General features: G+C 37.7%; 1 long non-coding RNA gene across 1 annotated transcript; it reads right to left on the bottom strand.

Annotated features, from left to right (window-relative positions):
- On the bottom strand, window positions 1-26,476 carry LOC115337519. The gene is made up of 3 exons (XR_003922175.1): window positions 26,356-26,476; window positions 22,510-22,866; window positions 1-3,480 (listed from the first exon to the last, which is right to left on the bottom strand). It is a non-coding gene; the product is annotated as an uncharacterized LOC115337519 (long non-coding RNA).
- Window positions 26,477-27,983: the final 1,507 nt, after the last annotated feature.

The raw sequence follows: 27,983 nt of genomic DNA, 5'->3' as shown, positions 1-27,983 counted from the left end.
TAGAATGAAACTACAAGGATTATTTTATTAAATTTGGGGGGAAAATATTGACTGTTTTTTGCATAATACTTCCTCATTCTAACATTGACAGTAACATATAGGTGGATAAGCAGAGAAACAGTTCTCTGAAATGTGTGAGTGTTAGAAGTGACTGCCATTTCAAAGACATTCTCTCTATATATTGCTAGCCATGAATTCTAAAAATAAGCTTTCATCTCTATCTCTGATTTTCCTATAGACTGCTAAGCAGCCAACATGTTGTCAAAGCTTCAAAACCTGCAGATAGTCTTCTGGTTCTCTGGCATGCCAGTAAACAAGAAAGTAAATCTCTGAATACTGAGCTGACGCTTTTCGTCAAATACTTGTTTATGGTAATGTTCAGATAAACAGTCTCTTCTAATAAGTCATCATCTTTCATCTTCAGACTACTATGGAGCTCATTATATACAAATTCTATTGAACTGCATTGCTGAGAAATAAGTTCTAGGGCATTTTTTTTTAATGTGAACTCCCAGTTACATTGCTGTTAGTGCCATCAGCTTGTCTAATACTGAAAAAAAAAAATTCATCTATGAGATCAAGTGATATTCTCCTTTGTAACAAAACTGACTGAGTTTACTGTTTTATAAACCATGCAGAGTGTCAGGAGTTTCATGGGCCTTTTATTTTGGGGAAAAGAAGAGTGGGCATTTTGGGAACTTCAGTTAGTTGTTTTTGCAATCATTCTTCAGTGACCTGTTGCTAGCAGCTTCACTCTGATGTGTTTTTAACACTGTACAGTTACAGGTGGTAAAGCAGAAGAAAGATCATGGAAAATAACAGAAAACTTGATTTAACAAGCTTTGACCAATACATGATATTTGTGAGATCTAGACATGATAATCGCATTTAATTTTTGTAACCCATGTTTATGACTCTTGTCAGATTTCTAATGACCTGAGTGAGACTTAAGGAATAACAGAGGAAAATAATTTTAAAAAATCTGTTTTCTTCTCCCATGTCTGACTTTCGTCTTTCTCCATTTCTGATATCAGTGTATTTTGATTAGTTTCAGTGGTGTGTAATTCATTGACACACTTAAAATAGGTTATATTAGTCATTTGTTGTAGAGTTCATGAAATTGCATATGTAATATCCAATTTGTAAGTGAATATTTATCTCAGCCTTAGCTGCAGCATTTATTGGTCAGCTTCTCATTCTTCAATTTGAACTGTGACACACAGGCTTTTGCTAAATATATATATTAAGTTTCTGAGTGTTTAGTAGTATTGACAAACCCATTTGGATGGCAAGAAATCCATTACAGCATGACAAACAGAAATGCCTGGATGCCAAAAAATGAATGAGGGGAACATATAGGATGAGAAAAAACCTCAGTGTTTCTCAGCCTGTGCTCTATTTTACACTAGTAATATTAACAAAATGAGAGTAGGACTAGAGCTTATTTTGTGCAGAAAAATGCAAAAATGCTGTGTGGGCCATCTGCTAAATTTTGTTGGTTTAGAACAATGATAAAAAATACAGTCTTTTTAATGTGCTGATTTTGATTCACCATCTCTGCCTTCTAAATTTACATGTGCATTTTAGAGGTGGAGGAAATACTTAAGTATTGCTTATAGACCTCTGGACTTGAGCCTTGAAGGCACCTCATACCCCCTACTGAAAATACACAGATGCAGTGAAACACCTGATAAGCAGCTCTGAGTGTACCTGTCCTCTCATAAACTTGTTCAGCTCGTCCACTCATTAGTGCTGTCCATGTTTGAGCCTTCTTAATTGAAAACACTTAATTGCTAATTGCAGGTACAACTGTTGGTTTTCTGGTCTTTCAACTCACTGTAAGCGTAATGTATTTATAATTATTTGGTGGATAAAGTCCTGAATGACACACTCTTCTTATATCAGCTGCCAGGATGGCCCATAACCACCAAATAATAATGGTATGCTTAGAACAAGAAGATTATAACTTAGAGAGAAAAATCAGATTCCCAGAAGAAAAGAAATGCCAGATTTACTAGCATCCATCCAAACCTACCTCCCTTTACTGGCCATCTGTTTCAGCCATCGTGCAAAAGCAAGCAGAGTTCAACTTGCGCAGTGAAGCAAAAGAACTTCAGTTGCCACTATTTTAACATAAGGGAAGAAAGGTAATCACACATTGTAATGTTAAGCACTGTCAAGAATAACTGCCTTGTAGATCTAGAGCTTGCTGTGACTCCTGAAACCTTAATAAGTACCCACTTAGCACTTGAACTATAGGATGGACCTCATAGCCATGTAGACTTATTCTGGTCTCCCTGCTCCCACAGCAGTTTCTGCAGCTATTGTTAAGTGCAAAGTCTCAGCTATTTTGAGTTGCTGTTTTAAGTAGTCTTACCTCGGCAAAATCTTCCAAGAAGCACAAGCAACAGAAGGAAAACACCATTTCCCCCTCCCCTTAAATCATCCTGCAAAATTTGAGTGAAATTGCATAGAATAAATTTAAAAGACAAGTTGCCACCTGACAATTTCTATGTGTTGATTTTTAAAGGCTAGCAAAAGCATTGGCCTTCAGTACAATTCTCAAAGTAAAGTTTTGTGCAGAATCCTCTGCAGTGGAAAGTATCAGGTAATCAAAACGTGTTATGAAGTCTTCCTAACAATAAAAGGATATGATTAATACTTATGACTGAATTGAGAAAATGGTATCCAAATTTAGAGGATTCACTTGAAATTCTGTAAACTGAGGGCTGGCAGTGTTGACCTTTGAACCAGTTAATATTTTTAAGTTCTTTGAAGTTTAAAATAGTTCTTTGTATGTTTGTGCTCTTATTCCTAGCATTATCTTGTAAAAGTGATACAGAGGATTAAATGGCAGAGTTGAACCAGAGCGCTTGCTTTTCACCCACCTTTCAGCCTCTACATCCATCCATGTAAAAGCTAGGAAATGTCACTGTCCTTTGTTTGATAGCATGTGTGGACCTTGTTATGGACCAGGACTCCATTGTGCTAAGCAGTATACAAACACACAGCACCAAAAAGTGGCTGTTGTGTAGACTCTCTGCTTTCACTGCATGTTGTGTGTTTGTCTCTACAATAACTGAGTGCCTTCCAGTAGTGCACTGAGCAATGCGACTACCATCTGGCATGTGTTTGTTCGCTCACTCTCTCCCCAGGGGGAGAAGTGTGTGCAGTAGAGTGTTATGTTTCTGAATTTTTATACATGGATACTGACACGTGCTCTTATATGTGCTTATGCTAGAAACGACAAGGTCAAAAAATATGCCTTTCACTTTGAGTGAAAAATGGTAATGTTTAGGATGTTCCTTAGTTAATTCTACATGTGCAGGGTCCTGAGAAAGATCTCCCTGTTGCATAAGAAGACATTGTGTTTTGAATTTAATGCAGCATTTTCTCATCTTGCATAGCCTCTAGTCACCCTCTGTCTTTAGTAAGGAGTTGCCAGGGGCTTCCATCCCTTTCTCCAGATGGTGTTGGGAGCTGAAGGCAAGAAAAAGGAAGAGGAAAAGTTAAATTTAAAAGTGTTCATATTCACAGAAATGAAATGTGTTCTTCCTGAGACTAGGAAAAGTCATGACACAACAAATTCTCCACTCATTCACATCCTGTGCAATCCTATCTAAGACAAGATGCTGTTCCATGTGTAAATACATGCAGGATTTGGTCATTACAAATACATTAGTGCTTCCAAAACTTGGAATCAAATATAAATGTACATCTTTGGTATCTGCTGAAAAAAACCAAACCAGAGAATCATCATGCTTCAGAAATCATCCCAGAAAGGAGATAAAAATTATTGAAAAATGAGTTGTTCAAAGTATGATTTTTTTTTAATGTCCCAGTCTTACATATAAAGACAGCCTGTTACACTATTGCATTAGCCTAGCTGAAATGCCAGGGAAGAGTATTTCTGACAAGACAGGCATCTATGTTTCTTTAGTTATTTCATAACCCAGACAGGTGTCATGTGGAATACATGTACTTATGCTTGAAAAGGGAAAGGAACCTACTGCTTAAAAATTTTTTTCCAAAGGGAATTTCCAGAAGACTTCTGAAGAAGTCAACAGCAGTTCACTTGTAATCATTCAGGAGCCTTCAGATATGTTGTAATCAAGTCATCTCTTCCTTGTGGATATAAGTCCATGGGATCTCTTTATCAGTTCCCTAACTCTTTTCCTTTGTAGTTATTTTTTATTGCAAGCTGTATATTTAGCCTCTTTCAAAAGTGTCCTATTACAACATTTTTTTCCCCCTGTAGATTGATTGTTTATGAATTTAGCAGCAGAAATTGGTGATTAACCTATTATTAACAATTCAGGAGTGGAGCAATTCTGATAAAAAAAGTGTGATACAAGGGTCAGAGCCAGTCACTGGGAGACAAGACTTTGAAATTCCATCCTGAATTCTGGCAGTAATTTCCTTTGTGGTTTTAAACATGTTACTTATCTTCTCTGCAGCTGAATTTACCCATCTGTTCATAAAATACATGAACTTATCTAACAGAGATGCTACTGCATTTAATTTTTCAATTAAACACTTGAGCATTTTGGTTTCTGTAAATGAAGATTTTTCTCTTACATCTTTGCTAGGCTTTTAGAGACCAAATTAATTTGGAATAATTTTTGTGATGCTTTTGTTGCTCATGAGATAAGCTAGTAGCTCCCCTTACAAATGGTCATTAAAAGTGCCTTCAGTTTACTGTCAGTTTAAAATTGTGATTTTCAAAATCTCACATAAAAGCTCTTATTTTTCAAGAGTGATGCTGCAGATTTTCATCTGTTCTTGTAGTTAGGATAGACTACAGGTGGGTGGGATAAACTACAAAGAACATTAAGAACTTTCCCTCGGTCACAGAATATACAGTTTCCTGTAAACTTTATTATGAATTACAGAAGCCGATCCTTAATCCCAATTTAATCCCATAAAATTAGCTTTAGTTTTTTTATTAAACATGGAAGCGCCTTTGTAAGTGGATGGCTTATTACTTCTGCTATGGAAATCAAGTTATTTTTAATTACACATGTGAGATTGTATTTCATAATACTGTTTATAAGTACTGTTATCTTCCCTGTGTCCTCTAATTTAGGTGGTTATGCCAAAGCTGTTGAGCATCCTTCTGAATTTTTTTGTTTTGTTTTATTTGCTTGCTATGTTTTTTTTGCAAATACAGTTTTGTCATGTGTATTTTGCCTCATGCTCTTGTCATGATATTTGTCACAGGACTAATGGATTCTGCTCCTTATCCTCTGATTCACCTGGATGCATTAGGGGATGGTAATCTAGGTCTTAACTAGACTAATGCCCCTTTCACACAGTAAACAACAAAGAGATGCCTTTATATGCACTGGTAGAATGAACACTTTGCCTGTAACTTCTGTTTCAGTTTTTGAAGCTGTTTGTTCCTCTTCTAGTAAGGACAAAATATAGTGAACAATGTCCTCTGTGCACTGCACAGTTTTGCAATAAGAAGCTACATACTTTTGAAACTACCTTTCAAATCTGTAAGCCCGAGATACAAGTTTGTATACCAATTGTGAAAGTCTGCAAAGTATGGGTCTGCACTGAGGCCCCATCGTCTGTTCTTTCTTTCTGGGTCCTGATCCATCATCTCCTGTGTAAGTGTATTGCACAGATACTGGAGGCTTTAATTTCCTCAGCTGCTGGCTACCAGCCATAGCCTTTTATGCCAAAAGACCATATTAGGGACTTAGCTTGTTTGTTCCTTGGGTATACAAAGATCCAGCACAAGAAGGTGTTTACTTGCTTAGCACATGCTATAGCTTCATGGGTGCTTCTTTAGGATGTGGGACCTGAAAGATTAAATAAGGTCTATCAAGAAACCAGGCTTCTCAAATCCTAGGCAAGCACTCTCTTTATTACATGTATTGAATGAGAAATGGGCACTACTTTTGAGTCCAGCCATGTTGTAACACAAGCGCACATCAATGTATGTATTCATATCACTCTTTGAGCACACCTAGAAAACTAGGCCTTCAGTAGGTTGAATTTAAGGGGAAAGTTAATGTGAGTGATACTGCATTTGCATTAGAATTACCCATTTCTCTTCAGTGGCTCTGAAGAGAGCCAAGTGGAATAGTTCAGGTGTCTTCCTTATGGATGAGGAGAACCTCATCTGCTGTTTCTGACTTTGGAAAGGCCATAGGTGTGAGAGATACTCATGTGCCTGTTTTGTCCAGTCACCTCGGGAAGGTTTCATAGTCATGGCACTTCTGTCTTAGGTAAGTTTGGCAGTCCCTCCCCCAAGCAATTAAATGTGCAGAGGGAATTGATTTCTACTCCTGAAATCTGTAGGTCCATCAAGAGATGTACTTAAACCCTGTTACAAAGAAAGCTGGGTAATCCAGTGACAATCACAGCAGGTCTGGTGTTAAACTGGTGTGTGATAGAACTGGTGTGAAGGAGAACGGTGTCTTAAAGACACACATTTCAACCAGAGGAAAAAGTGAAGATTATAAGGCAATTTCATTCTAAGCAGGGTCATCTGAAGTTTATGGAAAGTGGCAGAAGGTGCTGAAGAGAGATGGCAAAATGCTAAACCCTGGTTCAGTGTTCCGTGATCTGTACCTGCAATGCTGAGACTCCCATTTCCCAGCACACTCCAGCACCTTCCAGGAAGTGTTCCTCATTCATCATTATTTTGAAAACAAATGTATTATCTTTTTAAAGTTTTACATAATTTTATGTATTTATAATTTTATATATACATTTCTAAAATGCTACAGTGAAATTTTCAACTTGTTCTTCAACTGCTAATTCACAACAGAGATGGGACATATTTATTTAAATGGAAGTGTTATCAAAATCATGGAATGATGCTGCCAACTATGCCATTTCTACCATAGAACATGGTTTCCTTTTGAAATGAATGCAAACCTTCCCTAATACAATTACACTTGTGGGAACATTTGTCAGATGGAACGCAAGCAAATTAGGTATTTATTTACAATGGTCCATTACAGTTCATTCTAGATCAGCTAGAAATATTACCAAATAGTTCCATTTAAATTGTTAGCTGCTACTGTCAGTCTAGGTCTTTCACAGATGAGTTTTATCAGAATAAAGAGCTGACAGCACTTTTTTAAACTGAACTACAGAACTCAGGGTTATACTCTGTAATTTCCAGTGTCCTGCCATACCCTTAATATCTGCTGGATGAAAACTGTTACTTAATTCATTTGGCACTTTTATCTAGTTTCGCCCTTGAAGGTTGTAAATGGGGCTTGAGTTCTTTTAAGCCAGACAAGATGAAACTGAATATCTAGCCTAGGAAAGCTTGAAAAAAGTGTATGTGAGCTTTATTAAAAAAAAAAAAAAGTTCCCAATTTGTTAATAATAACACTTGAGTGTCTTACATGTGAAGGAAGGATATGACTAGGGAAGTAACTGAGGTAAGAACTTTGTTGTGTTCAACACTTATAGTAATGGCTAGATAAACTACAACTGGTTTTCACTTTTTGAGGAATGCCTGGTAACTCAGAAGGGAAACGATCAGCCACTGATAGCCTTTAAATGAACTCCAAAGTGTTATTAAGCCTTAAATGTTCTACAGAATGCAATCATTCCTAACAATTGCTGTCCTCAGCTTTTACAACTGAATTGAGTGTGGTAACTATCATTTTTTTCTTTTCTTTCTGCTGAACTCTAATAAAGACCAGCATGCTGTAAGGTAGCTGTGCTTGGGTTCCCCTGAGAGGCCTGATGCTGTGAGTGTTAACAGAAGACTACTAAATATTGGTAGGATCAGGACTCTCACTAATTTCGGTTGTGGTCTTTTTCTTTTGGGAAAGGAATGTGCTGCAGGCTGCCTCTTATAGAATAACTTCCCTATCCATCTTCTTCAGCAGAAACTGGTAAGCCTCTTCCGTTTCTTCATAGATGCATCTTCTGCTATGTCCAGAAGTATGCATTTTGTTCACCATGCCGTCAGCTTTTCTGATTGGAAACCACTGTCCATTTCCTTTTTTTTGAAGCCAAGGCAATGTAAAGCAAGAAATTTAAGAGTGCTGACACCGGACACATGGAGTAGGGCCAAGTGTTAAGGCAAGAGAGTCAGCAGAAACTACTATTCCTCCCTCTTCTCCTGCTACTTGTAGCCCTTTCCCCCTACATCCCTCAGTTCTCAGCTAAACAATACACAAATAATACACGAGCATGAGGGCAAGCCACCAGGTGGGAGGTGAATTGGCCTGTCTCCAGAAGATTCAATGGCCAAGTTTGTAGGCAGAATTGATTTTTAACATTAGCCAAATTTGCCTGAATTGTTGCCAGCACAGGTATGATGAAGGGGGAGAAAGAGAAGAGGAAGCCTGGACAGTAACTAGTCGTTCATCAGAGAATAGTGTTTTCTCCCATATTGTTTATGCATTTTAGTCATTGGATTAAAATAACTGGACATAACTTTTCAGGCTGTCTGAGCCCTTGTATCTTCTATACTGCTTTGTGTTCACTCTACCTCCATAAATGTTGCATTTGTTGCTGTTCGATGGGCCAAACTAAATAGGAGTCTTGAAGTCTGTACTTAAGGATTCATTTTAGGAGATGTGGATTTCTTAGGCTGAGGAGGGAACTGAATTTGCCTTTCTGATGTACTGCTTTAAAAAGAAGATCGTATAGGTGGTACACTCTATCACACTTGTTTAGGAGTCTAGAGCAACATCAAGGTTGGGTTTTTTTTAAAGAATAGACTGAAATGTTATGCAGGAGTGAATGGGGCATGACAGATGCTTGCTTGAAAGGCAAGACCTGTTGGATCCCACTAATAGGTCTGGTAGGATGTCTGAAGAAGGTCAGCAGACGACTGTGAAGGTAGGCTTGACGGCATGTCTTCTCTCATACAAAGGGCCCACAGCCATGTGGAAGTGATTCTGTACTCCCATGCTAGAAGCCTGTGTGCCCATCTTCCTCATTTCTTCCCTGTGTTAGGAGTCCATCTCCTCCAGGATGGTATCAATGCACAGAAGCTGAAATATCACACTTCCTATCAGAACAGACTGGATACAAAAAGCTAACGATTGTGCAGGTAGCAGTCAGGGGCAGGGAAGGCAGGTGGGGAGCAGATACTTGTGAATTCTAAAAAGAGGCAAGAAAGATCTGGAATAGCACCTCCGCAATTACACTTTTGATTTCATAGTGACTTGAAACTCTCTATTTAGTGTTGCCAACCACTCCAGCAAATTAAGGAGTTAGTTCTTATTGTTCTCTTTCTCAGGATTGGTTAGGTTAATTTTCAGCGACGTCTAAACAATAAATAATTTACAATTCTACAGAAACATGTCTTTTACTGCTTGAATAGTCGCTTGACAACTTGTTAAGTGGGAGCTGAGTAATTGGGAGCTGAGAAAATCTTATGGTGGCAGCAGAAAATTATATGATTTGAAAGAAGCTTATGAAAGGCCAAGAGAAAAAAAGCAATAGGTTTAATATCCTTCAAGCACAGTTGCAAGGAAAGATTCTGCTCACTATGCTGGTCCAAGGGGCTCAGGGTAGAGGTCTGGCAGCGTGAGAGGGAAGCGGTCACTTCAAATATAGCCTATTGATCCAGCCTACCAAAAATGAAAATAGCCATAAATAAAAAAGGTAATTATTTATGCTAGAGAAATAGTCTCTGGTTTACATTTTACTGCACTTAAGTATGACTCAGTCTTCAGATCTCTGAAATTGGTTATTTATTTCTACTGAGTCTTAGTAGAAAGTGTCCATACTAAAACATTAAAGTAAACTTCTTTAAAGTGTGTATAAATGTATATATATATGCATATAAAGGAATAAATTTAAACCTCAGTTTCTAGAAAGTCATTCTGTAGTTGTGGAGTAAGAGCTAGCAGTTGGCAGAACATGTAGTATGGTATTTCTGTAAAGCAGTATGTAATCCTACTTTAGGTGTAATCTTGACTGCAAGTAGTATATTATTAAACTATTGGATACTAGAAGCTCATTTTTCATAAAGAAAGTATTGGGAAAGCAACCAAAATGGTTTCCTCATGGGCTCAGCCAACTCCCTCTACACTGAATAAAGATTCACTTTCTTCTGGGGATAAGAGTCAATTAGATTCCCAGAGCTGTTTACTGTTCGAACTATAATTGCCAGAGCCTGTCTTAGTAGCTGGAACGGTTGCACAGAGATAACTGCTCTTTTTATGTGCTAATTCATGTTTGACTAGCACAGCATTTGCAGCTGACTGTATGTCGATAGCTGAATCCACTAACTATCCACCAGTTCTCCAAATGGTTACTGCATAACTAGCAGAATGTACTTACATACTTCTGGGCAATAATTACAAAGTATGAATTGATCACTCTTTATACACTTTTAATACAGCCAAATACACTAGCTGCAAAATGAAACATATGTATATCTACAATAGGGAGATCTGTGTGTTCTATGTTAGGCATTTGTTATTTACAACCAATTTGTTGAATGCAAGAATCAATATTTAATCAGAACCTCCAACAGTTATCTTCAAGTTTCAGAAGTCATGATTCAGTTTCAGAAAATACAATTTGAGGCCCTCTGACACTTCAGAAAGTAGGAAATACTGTACACAACCTAGGCTGTCAAATGTGAAAAACCAAAAGTCTGGTTAGTTAGTTGCGCTGCTGGAACGCTGGCTTGTATAATACACCCAGCTGCTTTTTCCCCTTTCCAAGGAAATGGGAGAAATACCTAATCTGACTGGGTCTCATTTTTAGGTCTTAAGTATCTGTGTGCTGGATCAGTATCCCACAGTCTATCTCTAGTAACAGGCATCATTTGGCTGCCCGGGGAAACTGACTCAGGAACAGGGGAGCCCCAAATTAGCTCCCAGCTTGGTTGCTGGCTTCTCCTCTCTGTGTCGCTCGCTCCCTCCCCCGTGCCAATTCTCCCATGCCACTTGGGGTCACCACACATCTGACAATGTACACATGGGAGTGTACGTGTCTTTCACTTCTCACATCTGTAAAACCCAGTGTAATAATTCCCTGCAGGCTGTTTTTCTTTGCTGGGTAGCTCAAGCAGTGCCAGTTCATATGCCCTGTTTTTCCCCTGTGCAGGAATGGGAGAGCTTTGTGTCTCCAGTGCCGCTGAAAACCTTCCTGCTGAGAAGAGCGGTTGCAGGGCAGCAATTGAAATTCCTCAGTTGTTGTGCTGGGTCTGCGCTGAAGGCTGAGCTATGTTGGTTTCATCAAGAGCTGCTTTACACTCATAAGCACTCACTGATGTTTTCCGCTACGTGGGACACGTCAGGGATTTGTGGTTTGATTGGATTAGTGTCTGGTTGGTGGTTACAACATACAGGCAGCCCTAATTCTTTCAAAAGCATCTTCTAAAAAAACATTGTTAGGAATTGGACCAAGTGAGACACAGATCTTAAAATGCTGGGTGAGAGAAAGGTCAGAGTAGTCTGAAACCTGAATGATTAGTATTTAACATCCAGCTGTAAGCTCTATTGTCATGCAACTTGTCAGTAAGGAAGTGTGTGGTTTGAGACATCTATGCATTACAGAGGATGTATTTACTCACATGCAGCAGATAGAAATGTGTACTGATTGTTGGGGATTTTTTTTTATTGTTGTTCTTTTTAAAGCAGATTTACAAAACTTCAGGGGCAATGAGGAGTGATGTTTTTGCTGTGCCCTTGTGCAAGCCTGAGAAGCTGTGCATGCCTGTTGCACTGGCTGCGCCCATGCTGGGGTGGAGGGAGGTGAAAGTGGATGTTAGCAGTGGAGAATGAAATAGGGACATGGCAAGGGGAACAAGAATGAATGTGAGAGCCATGATGCTGAAGGAGAGATGCAAGGAAATGAAAGAAAAAGCAGACCAGGGAACCGGACCAGGATGAACACAGGTAACCAGGCCAGATGGTCAGAAGAGAAGTAGAGGGTGATTTCCAACGTGAGATTTTCAAACAAATTTCAGTCAAGTTACCATGCCAAGATGTGCAAAGCTGATCTGATAGGTCACTGCCACTTCAAGCAGCAGGTTATGTTCTCTTGTCTCTCCTTATTCCCATGGATTCCCTGTCCAGCCCTGCCATGTACTACTGCCACTTATGACTGCTCTGGTTCTCACTGGTCCCCTCTGTGGCTGCTCACAAATGTGGCAGAAAAATAATCTAGAAAAATACAGGGTAGTCTTCTGCTGAGGTGGGTTCTACTGCTTCTGTTGCAGAAGGGTTCAGTCAGTGCCTTAGCTGGCTCAAGGGAGGAAATAATCTGGAACGGGGATGAGTGAGACAGTGAAGAAACAGGAAGGTTTGGGATGGGATGGGATGGGGTGGGAAGGGAGAAACATTTCTTTCCTTTCAGTGACAGTGAGCCATGTGGTAGACTTAGCCACTTGTAGAGATGCAACCTGAATCTAATTCATGTTCCAAAATAATTTGTAGGGATGTTGAGTCCCACACCTTTCTACTCAAGATTAAACATGAAAACACATCAGCAGAAATCACAGACCTTGACACTGCTGCAGTATTTGCAAATGCGGAGTCTGTTGTAGGGAAAGAGTGCTTTCTTGTGAGATGGTGCTGATAGCTGTTCAGAAGGTCAAAAAGGCAAGGCATCAGTGCTGTGAAAGGAGTGCCTGTCTATTTTTCTCTTCATTTTCCTCCTTGCAATTCCTGCCATCATTAAACTGAGTGAATGTTTTTGCACTTGTTCAGATGAAACCCCTAAATCATTTCCCCTAGCAATTATAAGTATATGGGTCTGTACAAGAGCTTTGCCAGACTTAACTATTCTGTTTCGCTGAGCTTGAAGCAAACCATTTTTCTGTATGTGTATGAGTGTGTGATTTACAGGTTTGAATTACTTGAGTTTCTCCCTAGGATTTGCGTTCAAAGCTTTCCTGGTTTCAATCATAGACAATAAACTGGCTTCTGCTCATTCAAACCCCAAGGCAAATCTCTCGGATGTGTTTTCAGTTCTCAGTGAATCTTCACTAAGCGTGCTGAATTCTAAGCCTGTTGCTTGTCTGCAATTAGGAGAGCTATCAGTGAAGCATAGATCAAGTTACCACAAATTATCTAACTGAAGTCGATTTGTCAATGTTATACCAGTATAAGGGGAAAAAAAAAAAAAAAAAAAAAAGGTTTGTTTGTATTTGCATATCTCTGATGTACCCATCAGATACCTCCAGAGCATGACAACTTTTCTGTTTGGGAGTAGGACTGTCTGGGACATTATATTCTAAGCAATTTATAGATAAAGTCATTGAAGAGCCGCCACAGAAAGACTGTTTGGTTTTTTGTGGTACATTGGCAATGGGATGCACCCCTCCTGGAACTGGAACCAGGTGGGTCAGTGAAAAGTTGTATTTGTGATGGCACTGGGCAGGACAGAAGGGCTGTAGAAATGAGAAGAGTTCCTCATGTATAGGGTCAGGTAGACAAGAACTTCTAAACCAGTTGAAGTTAGGCACATGAATTGCTTTACTGTGTGTGGTTTGCCCTGTTTATGTTCTTACCTTCGCACACACCTGCTGTCACCTGAGAATCTCAGCTTATTTCCACCTTTTCTATCTTCTTCCTGTTGATAAAAAACCCACAACAATCCCTCAATCACTGTTGCCAGCTCAAGGGGGAGGGGGAAGAAATGATTAAGAAGGTATAGACAGGTGGATTGTACATATCTGTAGAAATGGCCTCCTTTGAGGTGATACTGAAGCACAGTTTCAATTGATTAATGCTGGTCATTAATTGTTACTAAGTTTCTGCTTGTTATTCTATCTTACTTCCTCTTCTATTTCTGTTTATGTTGTTGAGGTTTGAGCTACCTTTTATTTACTGTTCTGTTGTAGTGGATTAAAGCAAAAATACCCATCACCATCCCTGTAGAACACCACCTTAAAATGGCTGAAGAGAGCATGAAAAAATAATAATTGAGTAACTAGTGATTTCAGCCGAGAAAAGAACAGAAAATTTCTATTGGAACATGCAGGATCACCACGTTTTGTGTTTAAATCTGCTTTCCACGATGATAGAAAATTCCCTCTGAAATTAAGGAAGCTGCCTTTTCTTTTTCTAGTACAACGGAATTGATTTTCTGTGTCTGTTACGGTGACTTTTTGCTCAGTGTGCTGGGGCATGTCTCACTATCATCAGTTGTCAAGTCTCTTTGTTAGACTCTGGGCCAGGTTCTGCTCTGACCAGAACTAGTGAAAATCTGAAGTAAGGCCAGTGAAATTAAACAGTGTGTGAGGCTTGAACATAAGTTCAAATGTTTTCAAGATCTGCACCTTGTACAACCAAATCATCATAAAGCTGGAGGCCCTGTACCATTGATATGCTAGGAAAAAAACAGATCTCAGAGACATTTTGAGATTTATTCTCCTGATAGCAAAGCTTTGGGTTATACCTTTGCATAGGTGAGGTTATTTGTGTACAGAATAACATTTTCTGGTTTATAAGTCTCTACGCTTGTGTCAAAGAAAAGCAGGTTGAAATAAAACATGAAAACATAGGATAAATGCCTCCCACACAATTGTTCTTTCAGCTGAGTCACTTTCTCAAATGCAGTATTACGGGACAAATGCAAATGTTTCGTCGGTGTCCTAAAAGCGGTCTTTAACAGTAGAATTGGGTAATTTTGTGTTATAGAAACCAAAGAAGAGCCTGGATCCAGTGTCTGTATAGGAGGGAGACACAATGCTGCTTTGTTCTGTTTTTGTAAGGCATACAAGTCTTTTGAGGTATCGTCTAAGAAATAGATTCTGCCACTGGAGAATTCTACCAGCTTTCCACCATTTTCATCTTCTCCTGCTTTCCCAGTAAACTGCTCTAGAATTAAGTAGAGAGTGTAATACAGGGTCTAAGAACCTGTAAAAAGTCAACGAGTTTTTAGTTCAGTTTTAGAATTCTTGGAGTGATATTCAGAGAAACCAAGTGGGATATCTTTTTAAATACAGTATGCCATGGTATTGGGTTTTCTATAGTGACATGAGGATTATGCTTCACTCTTTTCCTTAGTGCCTTATCTTGGCTCATAGAGTCAGAACCAGACCATCCCTCACTTATTGCTGCAGGAGATAAGGGCACATGAAGTAAATGTCTTTTCCTTTAACTGTTTGTTTTCTCCTTGTCTGCACTTGAAACATGAAGGAAGCTAGCAAAGAAGAAGGGTTCCCAATGACACAACTTTTTCACTGACATACTCTTGGGGAATGGCATCATCTTAAGGTGGACTTGTTATGTCACACTACTTATTCCTCTTATGCTTCTGTTACGTTCCTTTGTGTAAGGAATTTACATTGCACTGTGAGAATATGGTGGGTTTTCTTCATGTAAACAGGATAGGTAAGTCACAGCAGCATCCCATCTCCAGTTAAAGGTCATCCACATGTTATTGCCAGCAGACTGGTAGGAAGGCAGTTTTGCTTCAAATTAGACAGAATGAAGAGTCAAATCTGAGCCTTGAACACTCTGGGAATGATTGCCTGAGGATTCTTCTCTGCATCCCAACAACAGTTAATTATAGTTGGTTTTAATTTTAAAGTCTGTTATTCTAAGAACACTAAAGGGGGTAGCTGTCATTTTGTATATGCATCTCTGACAGTTTGTCAAATGGTTTGTTTTCATCAACTGCAGTATATTTGCTGTAGCAGAATTCATTACTGCATTGAAAAAAATCAAACATTTCTCCCAAGTTATCAAAGGAAAAAGAATGTGTGTTTTTCACCCAATGACCAAAGGCAGCCAACATAGTTTAAAATTAAGGATGAGGGTGGCTAAGTGTCTTGGATGTCATCAACTTCTAGCTGACCTACTTTGTCCAGAGTAATTTTTACTGTAAACTAATCTTTACAAAGTTAGTTCCTCAACATTGTCAGTGTCATTAATGCATCCTTCACAGCAGCAGTGCGGTCAGAGATTTTGCTGATGGTGCTGCTTCTCAGGGCTCCCAGTGACTCATTGTCTGAAATGTTCTGATAACTGAACACACCATACCCCAAAACCCTCCCTGTAAGCAAACTCAGTCCAGCTCCAGCACTGGACCTTGACACGTGGTGTGTGGTGAACATATAAATCTATATTTAATTAGGCCAGAGGTTATAGTAGATTAAACAGAGGTATGTCAAATGTTGCCGTTTTTTCTTCATTGTTGGGTTTAAGTTTTGTGAAACCACAGGGTTGGAAACCATGGCCTCTTTGCATCTAGTTCCTCTTTATCATGCTCTGTACTTAAAAAAAATGTGTCCTACCATTCAAAAAATCTATCTTCAAGGCAGCATTTCTTCATTTACCACTTATTTTGAACCTATTTGCATCTAACATCCATCCTCAGTTTTCCCACAATCAGTATAAAACCATGTCTCTTCAGACTGTTAATCAGAAAGACTTGGTTTTTGGCTCTGCATTTTACTCCACTTTGTTTTTTTCCAGTCAGTTTACAAGCAAGTATCTGTAAACCAATTAGTTTGAGCAACTCATCTAAACCAAGGGGCTATGGTAGCCTTCATCTATAAAAATATGTCACACATACTCTCACCTATGTTGCTAAATTAATCTCAGAAAGACTATTTCTGCAATAAGGCTTTAGCTAGTAGCAAGAGTAGTAGCATGTGACTTGAAAGAGATTGCATATCTTGCACTATAAAATATACTTTAGATAAAGTATCTTAGCTGGTGGCACTTTGATGTGGAAATCTGTACTGTTACATCCTCACAGACTACTGCACTCACTTCTGAGATTATTTTTGAACAAAAACTGTAAGAGAGAACCTAATGAAGTTAGGCTTTACAGCTCAGCTTCCTAGCAAATGAAAGATTTTTTTTTGGACTTCTGTCTACTTTATTGATAATTCAACTATTGAGGTTTCCAGATAACACTGAAACTTTTTAATTCAGCACAAATTCTGGGATTTGCCTAGGCTTTAAAGGCCATGACTGACAAACAAAACCTTCAATCTTTGTTAAGGAGAAACATAAAAAATATGGCAAGGAACTTAACTGCAGCACTAGGCATTGTGAATGTTGCCATAAAGCATGAAAGCCAGATCTTTAACCAGTTTACTGTGAAGTTCGTTGGAACTGTATTTTAGGCTAGCTAATAACTGTCCCAGAATATTCCTATTCAGTTTTAAACATAAAAAGCTATTGGGCTAGGAAGAAAGGTTGCTGTTATTAAGGTTGAGGGGCACTGGGAGAGAATATCAAAGTACTGGCTGAGATTATTTTAATACCTTTTTTTGTAATCGGAATGTACAAATTCATCAAAATCTAATCTGCTTGTGAGAAAAGACTGATTTCGGTTTGTATTATCTTTCCACAATGGATTGGGGGGGGGCGGGGAAGTTTCAAAATTGGTGATACTGCCTTTTTTAATATTTTGAAGACAAAAATAGTTTGAAATAATGGTGTTATTTCATAATATAAACTGTAATAAATAACATGTAAAAGTTCAAAACTAGAGCAAAACCCTGTGATAACCCAAACTGATCATTGGGCATGGCTTTCTGTTGCTGTTGTTGAAATTTTAAGTGTTCCCCAATTCAACCAGAAAAGAATCTCAAACATTGCAAAATCTCAATTTGGAAAAAAAAATCTCTGAAGTATATGAGAAACACATATTTTTTTTTTCTTTGAATGAAGAAACTATTAAAAACATTATTTTTCATCTTACAATAACACTGAGACTATATGTCAGTTAGTTTGTTATCTTCCAGTAACAAACCATATTGATTAAGAAAAAAAGCCAAGATTAAGGGAAAATAGATTAATAAGAGGACTTTCTATTAATAGTAAAGTAGCAATAATTTTAGAAATAAGCTTATGCTTAGATTTTTAAAAATTATATTGATATTCAAGGCCTGTTATGACAGTGTCTTTTGCTAAAACATTCAATTTTTCTTCTTTTAATGTATCACTGCATTTACAGTTCTCATCCCTTGTATGCACAGGATGGTATGATTTTTTTTTTTCCTGAGGTATTAAAATGCTGTTAAACATGACAGAACTAGGAAGCATCCACTTTCCCTGGCGAGAGTTAGGAATTCCGATATTGCGTCTGTATTTGCTGAAGTATATTCTTTGCACTTTCTATTTAGTGTTGAACCAGAAATAGAATACCCTGTTGCCTGAGCAAAATGCTGGGAACATAATGAGTTCTGTTCAACAGGCCCATGTTAATACTTACCTTTATTTCCCATGTAATTTTCATTAACAACTAACAAAAGTCTAAAGCAAAATATGTAGTATGTACACTTCTAGTATAATTTAGTGCATAACACCCCATAGTTATTTGCTAGCACTGTATAATTTAAACTGGCTAGAATTATGTCCCAGAACATTGTTTAAATCAAAAAAGTAAAAACAACAATTAGGCTGTGCACAAAAAGGTGACATAAAAACCTGTTACTACTGCATTTGGATTAGTGTGGTGGTACATTATTGAAGTAGTCCTGGCTCTTGATAGGTACTCATACTTAGTTATATATGTACTGGAGTACACAATGCACAAATATAGAGTACACATTTTTCATTTAACAAAGCAGATTAAAAGAGCCTGGTAAAACTAAAAAGCAGTATCTGTTAAATATAGGATGGAATATGATATAGAATGTAATTCTGGGGTGTTAGTCTTTACATACTTATCCAAATATGTGTGTGTGTGTTTCATGTGTGTATGTACATTTATGTAGACATGCACACACACACACACACACAGTTCAAAAGCTGATGCAGCTACTGAATATTGGTGACACTTTCTGTTGTTGAGATGGTTTTTCATGACATATGTATCTGAACACAGGTTTTGCTGGTAAAACAGTAATGAAAAAGAAGAAAATTGTGGCTCTTTAAGGAAACTGAATGCTAGACATGGTTTTAGAATATTCATCAAAGATTAAAGTAGTTCCAAATGGACAGTAGAAAATTTCTGATCATCTGGAGGCACTGAACATTCATAAACAATAGCTAAAATTTTGAAAAGGTGACATGAATTGCCCTGCAGACTGTCTCTTTGCCATGTTAATGCATTTTACCAAATTGCTGTCATTTTTAATATTGATTTACAGGAGATTCTTTTACACTTAGGCTCCTAATTTTCAGAGCCTCCAAGCAATCACCATATACTGACTATTGAGCTAGTTCAGTTGTTATCACTCCTCAAGTGAGAATGAAGGACACCATATACTGTTATTTATCTTTGCTTATCTTCCCATTGCCATTAAGTATAGACCTATTGTGTTTTCCTTCTTCGCTCATTTATGTGCCAGCATTTACACATGTTGTGCTATTTTATAGTGTATGAAATATGTTTTTGCACACATTCAAGACTCTGCCTTGTAGCAAAGTTACAAAATATTCATGCATGGGAATATTTAAGAGACAGCATAAATTTAACTTGGTTTTACAGCTAAACTAGCCAGCTGCAAATTAACTGATGAACATTTAGTCTAGCAGTATCTGGGGCCAAATATACCATATTTCTTGACTAGAAGCAATATATGGTATCATAGTACCATTTACTCTGCAGAAATTATTCTGACACTAGTAAGAATCACTATGTGTAGGTTAATTGTAAGTATTAATTTACAAAATTTGTGCAATGCAAGCTCTTAGTTATGATAAAGTTTGGATCACTAGTTTATAGTTGTCATCTCTAGCTTCACAGTTGGATCAGGCTTACACCTCGGTGTCTCTTCGTCCTATATTTAAGAGAAATCCCAGAGTCACAAAAAGCTCAAACAGGCTTTAAATGAAGTGGGAATATGATGCTTATTGCTCTGATAGTGGTGGGAATGTCTGATAGGACAAGGAGTGAACGATGTCAGATGACTGGAAGAAAATTTTTTTTTTTTTTTTTGCTAAGATGGTGCACACTTTTAAACACCAAAACACTCTTGAATATGGTCCTAAAAAAAAAAAAAAAAAGAGGGAAAACCAGCTCCCGTAAGTTCCAGCTTCCACGGGTATCAACAGAGCTAATTGCCACCTACTTGTAAAGATTTGCTCTGTTGGGTCTAGCCCAATTCCTGTTAAAACCAAAAGGAATCATTTCAGCTGGTCCTAGCTGAGTAACTGATGTTACTATTACATCAGTTTAATGTAACCATGATCATGTCTGGTTTTTAGGACAAGTTATGACTTATATAATCTTCATGTTAAACTTTTTGGCTGTTGAGGATTCACTGGATAATATTCTAGTTTCTGAAATATATACAGTGTCTCAAAAGACAAACTTACTCCGTTTAAAGCCATTTTCTGTATAAATTGTTCTTGTCAAGAATGAAGTGTACATAGGATTTGCAAAAACATGAGAATAGATCATGGATGTCACAGAATCACAGGATGACTGAGGCTGGAAGGCAGGTGTGGAGTTCATTTGTTCATGCTCATTGCCTTTTGTCCTGTCACTGGGCATCACTGAGAAGAGTCTGGCTCCATCATCACTGGAACGATCTCAGTCTAGACTGCTGAAAGCTTACCCAGCAGCTTCTATTAGCCAGCAGCATCATTAACCAAGAGATCACTATGAAGCCATGGAGTTACCTCATCTGCAAACAAACATCTTACACAGGTGTGGCATTTTCACTGACTAAAGAAGTTGGATATGAACCTCTAGACAGATGTTTTGTTCAGTAATACAGCAACATCTGTCCAAATATATATTGGGATATCACCACTGTGACAACTGAGCTCTGTAAAGTGAAGCTGCCTAGGTTGTCTACACAGTGCTGGAAACTGGACTCCTCACCTAGTTGTCCCCCCTGCTTCCCAGCTAAAGAGCTGAGCTGGGAATTACTACTTTCTTTCCTGCTGCCTCAGTGAGGAAGTTCAGGGCCTCCTCCTCTCCATAAATCCCTTCTCCAGCTTCTTGATCCTCTTGCTAGCACTATTTGGACACCTATTGTGGCAATTCTAGCAGGAAGTGATGCAACCTACTGGGACTTTCCCAGCTTGTAGGAGCATAAAATGGCTGAGCCATTTCTACATTATTTATGCAGTTCCTGTACCTTTCCTACATTGCTCAGAAATGAATGTGGAGGAAAGACTGAAAGAATAACTCAAGCTTATACGATACCAGCCAGGTAAACCTAGTAGATCTCTGCCTGACATCTGTTTGATCTTCTCTGTAATTTTTCTTACTGTTTCTTGTAACAAGTAAAGGATTGTATGAAGTCACCAACTATGAGATGTGAACCTGAAATTACTTTATGAAGTTCAGCTGGTGCCAAATAGATGCTGATGAAGTCTGGAGAATGTGTTAGACATTTTAATGTCAGGCACTCAGACTGATTCTGCATTGCTGGAAGGACTCACTGCAAAGTCAGAATGTGCAGCACAAATCTCATGTGTGCACACATCTGAGGACAACATCATTAAGAAAAGTTAAAATCAGTGCAAACTACAGATTTTATGAGATTTGTCTAACAGAGGGAAATCGCTTGGTCTGAAGCTCATTCCTTCTGTCTGCTAAATTACTTTGAGACCACCTGGGGCTTTAGGAGTTATTTGGAAGGGGGAGGCCATTTTTAGATTTTTTCAAGTCAGCCATCTTGAGGAAACTGGACAGCAAAAGTGAATCAGTTTTGGGACATTCATTTTTTTCCCCTCTTCTTCAGAAAGCACCAATAGTTTTAAATGAAATCTTAATTTTTACATTTTGATTAATCAAAAACTCCTGCCATCACATGTGGAGTAAGACATTTGCCTTTCTAATTGGAAGAAGCCAAATATATTTGAAAAAGCTTTGGCCACTGCTGCCAAAATACTGTTTCACATTTGCTATTGATGGGATTGCGTCCCTGCAGCTAAAAATGCTGCTTTACTGCAAAAGTCAGCAGGTAATCAAGGAGGAAGAATGGGAGGAGGTGACCTCACTGAAGAAATGAGGTGGGTTGTCATTACAAATACATATCTCACTGGCTGGGGAATGGGACTTTCCTATTCCATGGGTGTAAACAGAGGGCATAGGGTATCTACTCTTAAATATAGAATGTACATTATAAAGCCCATGTTCCCTTTTAGCTCTTGTTCCTTTCATTTGATGCATGAAAGAGATACTGATTTGCTTGTTGTAAGAATGTAGGCATGCACTGTTGAAGAATTGAGGATGCGAAATATTTTATCATAATTCTTTATCAGTAACAAATGAGAGCTAGGAGTTACTGCTATAAGAATTAAGGAATTAATAACACCTTTTATTAGTCCTGCCTCTTCTGTTGGCCCTATTCTTTAATTTTTCATCTCTTTGGTGCCTTTATATTTCAGAAGGAATTCCAGACCTGAGTTTTGTCCTGTTGAAAGAAATTAATCTGGTGACTGTTGAGAAATTTAAATGTAGTAAGTGTTTCTCCAAAGAAATGCCCAGTGCTGTTATGACTCTATATCACTCTACATCCACAAAAGGTAGCCCATAGAATACAGGTTAGAAAACCTTTTGGTGCTGTTAAAATTTTCACATCAGTGATAAAATACTAATAAAAAGGTCTGTAGATGAAACAACAATCAACAAATATTAAAAAACATCCTCTCATATATTACAATACAGTAAAACAAAAACCAGAGTTACCTCTAATGAGTGCAATTTTTACTTCTGCTTATCATTTGTCGTTCCACATCAACAAGCAAGATTCACAAAACTTTGAAGAGACACTGTGTTTCATGTGGGCATGATAGATGCTTTCCATGAGCACAGCTATCTCTTCTCCTCTTCACAGAAGGGATTGCAGACACATGCCTGTTCTCCTTTCCAGCCTCCAGAGTAATGTTTCTTCAGAGACCAAATTTCACGGGGCCTATTTTGATCCTGTCTTCACGCTATGTTTTTTGATACTCTCTGGGTGAGTAGGGCCAAGAGATTTCTGATGTGTCCAAAGTTCTCAGTAAAATCAGGAAGACCAAAAACAGATCTTCTAGATAGATTTTTCTAAGATAAAAATAAAAATATCTCCCTGTATGAAATTTTAAAAGAAAGACATGAATGGATTTCAATATATTTTGTTTGTTTTGCCATACTGTAGAATGAAAATACTAGCTAGAAATGCACTAAGCCTTAACGTTTCAAGATTTATGAAAAACCTACATGTAGAATACATGCTAGTGAATACACCCATGACAATTTGTGTTTGTAGCATTTATGCTTTTACAGCCATATCCTAGATGCTAGCAGTGGTTGTGTGGTTAAAAGAATTGACATATGTAACAGTGTCACAGTTCAGAACATTTGTAAATGTGAATACTTGTAGCCTTACCTTTACTAGCATTGCACTGCACAAAACATAATCTTGTAAGCTACCGGTGCCCTATACACTCTCTTTCTCCTACACTGTAATGTTACTGTTGGTAAAAGCAACTCAAATTATGCCTACAATTGTTCCTTTGAACCAGCTCCTTTTCTGCAAATGATTCTTATAAGATGCTTAAAGTTTCTTGCTGCCATCTCAATGGCCATGCTGTTAAAATGTTTGTTTTAAAATAGACTCAAGCTCAGCCTTTTAAAAGGACCACTTTATTTAGCAACATGCTTTTTTTTTTCTTTTGCAAACTTTTCCTTCACTTACTGTGTGACTCCCACTCCATTTTCTAAGCTTATTTAAAAAGTTAAAAGTTAAAAGTATTTTATGTATTTAAAAAGTCACTCTCCTCTCATGGACATCTACTATCAGTGTCCATGGTTCACCTTACATCAGACAAACATCAACTGTCCCTACACAAGGTCCTGTCCTGTCACTGCAGGGAAAGTAGTGCAGATGCACAGAAATAAGATGCACCAAATGCTCGTGACCACAGGCCATATGGAAAAGGCCTTAGCAGACCACATCTGAAGCTGTTTTTATCAGCCACAGCATCTTTGGCTGTAAGGGAGATATATCATTTTACACTGGCTAAGGATTGCTTCAGAATGAGATGTGGTTGGGGTTTTCTTTTAAAGTAGATTATTTATCCATCCATCCATAATATGTATAGCTGTCTCATCACTAGGTAATTAATATATATAAAGTGACTAGGGTATCTTAGGGGATTACCTTTCTGTTTAACTTTGGGTTTTTTTCTTTCCTCAGATGACTTGTTAGTTTACAGACAGACATGTAGCATTTGACTTTATCTCTCTTTCTCCTCAGTATCTCTACACCATGCAATGCAGTGCCATGCACAGATATTTGACCTAGCTGTGAGCAAGGTTTTTTGGGTGCTGGCAGCAGCATGACCATATTTTGATGCATGATCTAATCCTCCTCTGAGTGGAAAATTAGCCCCCTGGGATTGCTCCACTAAGTTGCCAATATGGCTCCCAGGACTGAGGTTAGCTGCTGTACAGCCCTGGTTGTACTTTTAACCTATGTTCAGATCAGGAACTGCAAAATTATGAGAAGCATCTGCTTATTCTTTGTCTTGGGGACAGTGAGAGAAACTTACGTCACTGAAACTTTAGATTAGTGTGAAATAATAATTAAAAAATCTTTTGAAAACTAGAAATATCTGTTGCAGTCTCTTTTTTTCTTTTTTTTGGTGTCACAGCAGTAATGACCCTATTGCTGGTGAAATTTCATACTGGCATTAATTTAATAAAACAACAATACATAGTGAACATCTGGCCTCTTTTTCTTTTGTCTGTCACAGCCCATTCTGGCCCAAGAGCATTGCCCTAGTGGGTGGTAAACAAGTACAAGGGAAAATAAAGTATACTATCTATCTGCCTCCTTTTGTGTTTGCTCATTATATGTTTTCATGTTATTTATTCACTAAGCAGGGTCAAGAGCTTCAGTGTGGTCAAAAATATACAGCAAGATAGATTTGACTTATGGCACAGCTTCCATAAACAGTCTTATAAACTGTGGAGTAGCCTTGACACAGTGGACAGCATGGTCTAGATGAAAATACTGTGTCACATTTTTCAGTTTGGTGGGAACCTACCAGACAGTTATTTTGAATAACTTTATGTCATTATGAAAATGGAGGGGACATCTGGTGGGATTCTGTACAGGTTGCTCTAACCTGCTGCCATTCAGTGTTTTTAGCCAGGTGTTAATTAGCCAGATGCTAATTGAGGGTGCAAAGGGCTGGGAAGGCTCTACTAGTGTGTTAGCTGAAAGGTTTTGAAATTACATGATGTGGAGAAATTGCAGAAATAGTCTGAAAAAGATAAATTAGCATATGACATGGGCAAACATTGAGTCATGGCCTTGGCAGGGATAAACAGCTATGCAGCTGTAGGATTGGCAGTGTAGCTGCCTATGGGTTCAGAGGGGTCTGGATTGTGAATTGAATGTGAGGCAGCACTGATGTTTTACAAGGCAAACATCATCCTGGAAAACAGAATGAAGAATAATTTGAGATAAGCAATATAACTTTGTCCTATGCAAAATGAGTAAAACATTAGTCTAGAGTCAGTTACTCCACTCTGAGGGAGACTTGGACCACCTGAAAACATTTCAGTAAGACACAGCTCCTAGGCATCCAGAAAATATTTCCTAAGAAAAGACTTAAAGATTCAGGATTTTTTAGGCTAAAGAAGAAATGGTGGAGGAGGTGTATGTGAAAGGAGTCTCAACTTTGTAAAAGAAATAGTGGAATTTTGTTTTGGCAATGAAGATTCAGACCAGGTGTCAGTAAAAACTTTTCAACTAGAAAGAAGGCCAACCTCTGTATAGACTCTCTGGGGAGAGTAACGAGGCTTTATCTGTGCAAGTCTTGACAGCTATGGTAAACAAGTAAATGTTGGAAGATATATTGCTATGGCTAGTCTTACCTTGCCTGTATGAATGAACAAAATAATATCTTCTAGGGATCCTTCTAGCTTAACCTTGATGGATCTTGACAGCAAAATAGCCTTCACACATAATCCAAGAATGGTTCCTTTATTAATCAAACAGTTAAAGTTAGAGTAATTGTAAAGTCATAGAGAGCTGTATTAACCATTTTGGTCCTTTGCTTTTTCTCTGTTAACTACTGTTAAGCTACTAGTTTACTAAAAAATAATTCTACTGTTACTGAACTGTACTGCATTGGATTGTAAATGTTTTAGAATCCTGGCACTTGGACACCAGCTTACTATATTTATGTTCATTGTGACCTGTAAGACAATTATTCTTCCTATAAAAATAAGGTTGAGAAGATCATGGTTTAAACTAACACACAGCAGAGTCAGGATAATCTTGGTAGTAAATTTTAGGTGCTTGAAAATTATAGAAGAGAGTCGGTGACCCTTTTATGAGTTTGGAAAAAAAGCTAAGACAAGCCTTTAATGCATACATTGCTTCAGTGAACATTTTCCAAGAAGAGAATAATAATCATATTAAATTAATGCAAATTTATAATCTAGCTATCAATGACACATATATTTATATATAAAGATGAATCAGCCACACTCAGTTATTTAATGTTAATCTAAAAAATACAGCGTTATTTATTTTACCTGAGAATTTTGAAAACTTCTAGATCCCATGAATATGGCAATTTGTTTAGATGTCTCCTCTTTCTGGTATGAAGGCAGTGACTGCAGCTTTTGCTGAAATGCACCCTGGCACTCACATGAATAATTCCCTTGCAGCAAGTGAGCTATGAGTTTTGTGACTGGAAGAGATCATATCTATTCAATTATGTGGTTGAAACACCTCCTCAACAGCCTGGGAAGGCACACCAGCCCTGGAACAGCTAACTTTATTAAATCAGTCTTTATGTATTTGTGTGGGTGTGTCAAATAACACTCTGGTGTACAACGTGGAATGTAAATGGCATCAATAAGCTAGAGAATTTCTAGGATATTTAAATTACTCAAAATAGATGTTTGACTTTGAAAGCTCTTCAAATTATGGAATAATTATGATGCATGTTCAAAATCATAACAGAGTTTGGGATTTTTAAAAATTGTTCCTTTATTTTGCCTGCCACTACATTTACTGTTTGGAGTTCTTTCAGTAAACATATCAAATTCTATTTTTCCTTAAACTGACTTGATTTTTAATAGGAATAAAAATTGCATTTCTTTGCAAGTCTGCAGCACAAACCTGAGTCAGAATATGCAGCTAGGAATGTTGTGGTAGTTAAATAAAGTGCTTTTAATACTCCTTTTCACTCCTCAGTTATTCTGGTCCTATTCAGTTTTTCTCTGTAAAGATAAATGATTCAATTTATTTTAGCTTAATATTGTAGCAATAGCATGCTATATGTTTAAAGGAGTCCTATAAAAACAGATCTGATAAACTCACTGGTTTGATCAGAGGTTTTAGAAAGCAATATAACTCAAATAAATTGTATTATGGCAATGATGGCATTTCTAGAGACATAACCTTACCTATTAATTTTCCCTGTGAAAAAGATGTATTGAAGAACTATTTCATTTTTTTGTATTATCTTTTACAAATACGTGATTCATTGAAAGACAAACAAAATGTTAATTCATAGTGTTAGAACAAAGCTAACTTGCAAATGGGGATTTTTTTGGCTTAGCAAAACTAATGTAATGCTAAATGTAGTCACAACTGCATAGACAAAGATGTCAGATTGTAAAACAATTTATGATCTTGATAAATTTATCATATGATTTTATTATATAATTTTCAGTAGCTTTGTATTCTTTATAGAGAATGTTTCTTACAGACAACACGTCTTATAAAGTCCAGGATGTTCAGAAGTCTCTGTAACTAACATGAGGCGTCAGCTTACTACTATGTTTCTATGGAGGAAGGGCCATTTTTGAAACACTTCTAAAATGTGTTGGTCAAGAATTGATGTGTTGTTACTCTGACATTTATTTCCTTCCACTTCAGAGTGAAAAATAAAAATATTGAAGCTCTTGTAAAAACTATTTATTTGCAATTATTAAAATGAAACACTTGGATTACAAAATTATATTTGTTGAATCTATTTCATTTAATTATAATGGGATTTCAACAATTTTGCTTATGACCTCATTCCCCTTCCCAACCTCTCTTCTTCTAGGTGTACAGCTCTGGCTAATGTTCCAGGGGGGACCAGGTGTGGATGGAGCAGTCCTGTCATTCCTAGCAACTTTCAAACTTCTGAAAAAGGAGAGACAAATCA

The sequence above is a fragment of the Aquila chrysaetos genome, chromosome Z (assembly GCF_900496995.4).
Source record: "Aquila chrysaetos chrysaetos chromosome Z, bAquChr1.4, whole genome shotgun sequence".
Taxonomy (NCBI): Eukaryota; Metazoa; Chordata; class Aves; order Accipitriformes; family Accipitridae; genus Aquila; species Aquila chrysaetos.
Note: the sequence above shows the minus strand (reverse complement) of the source record. Positions and strands in the feature narration are given on the sequence as shown.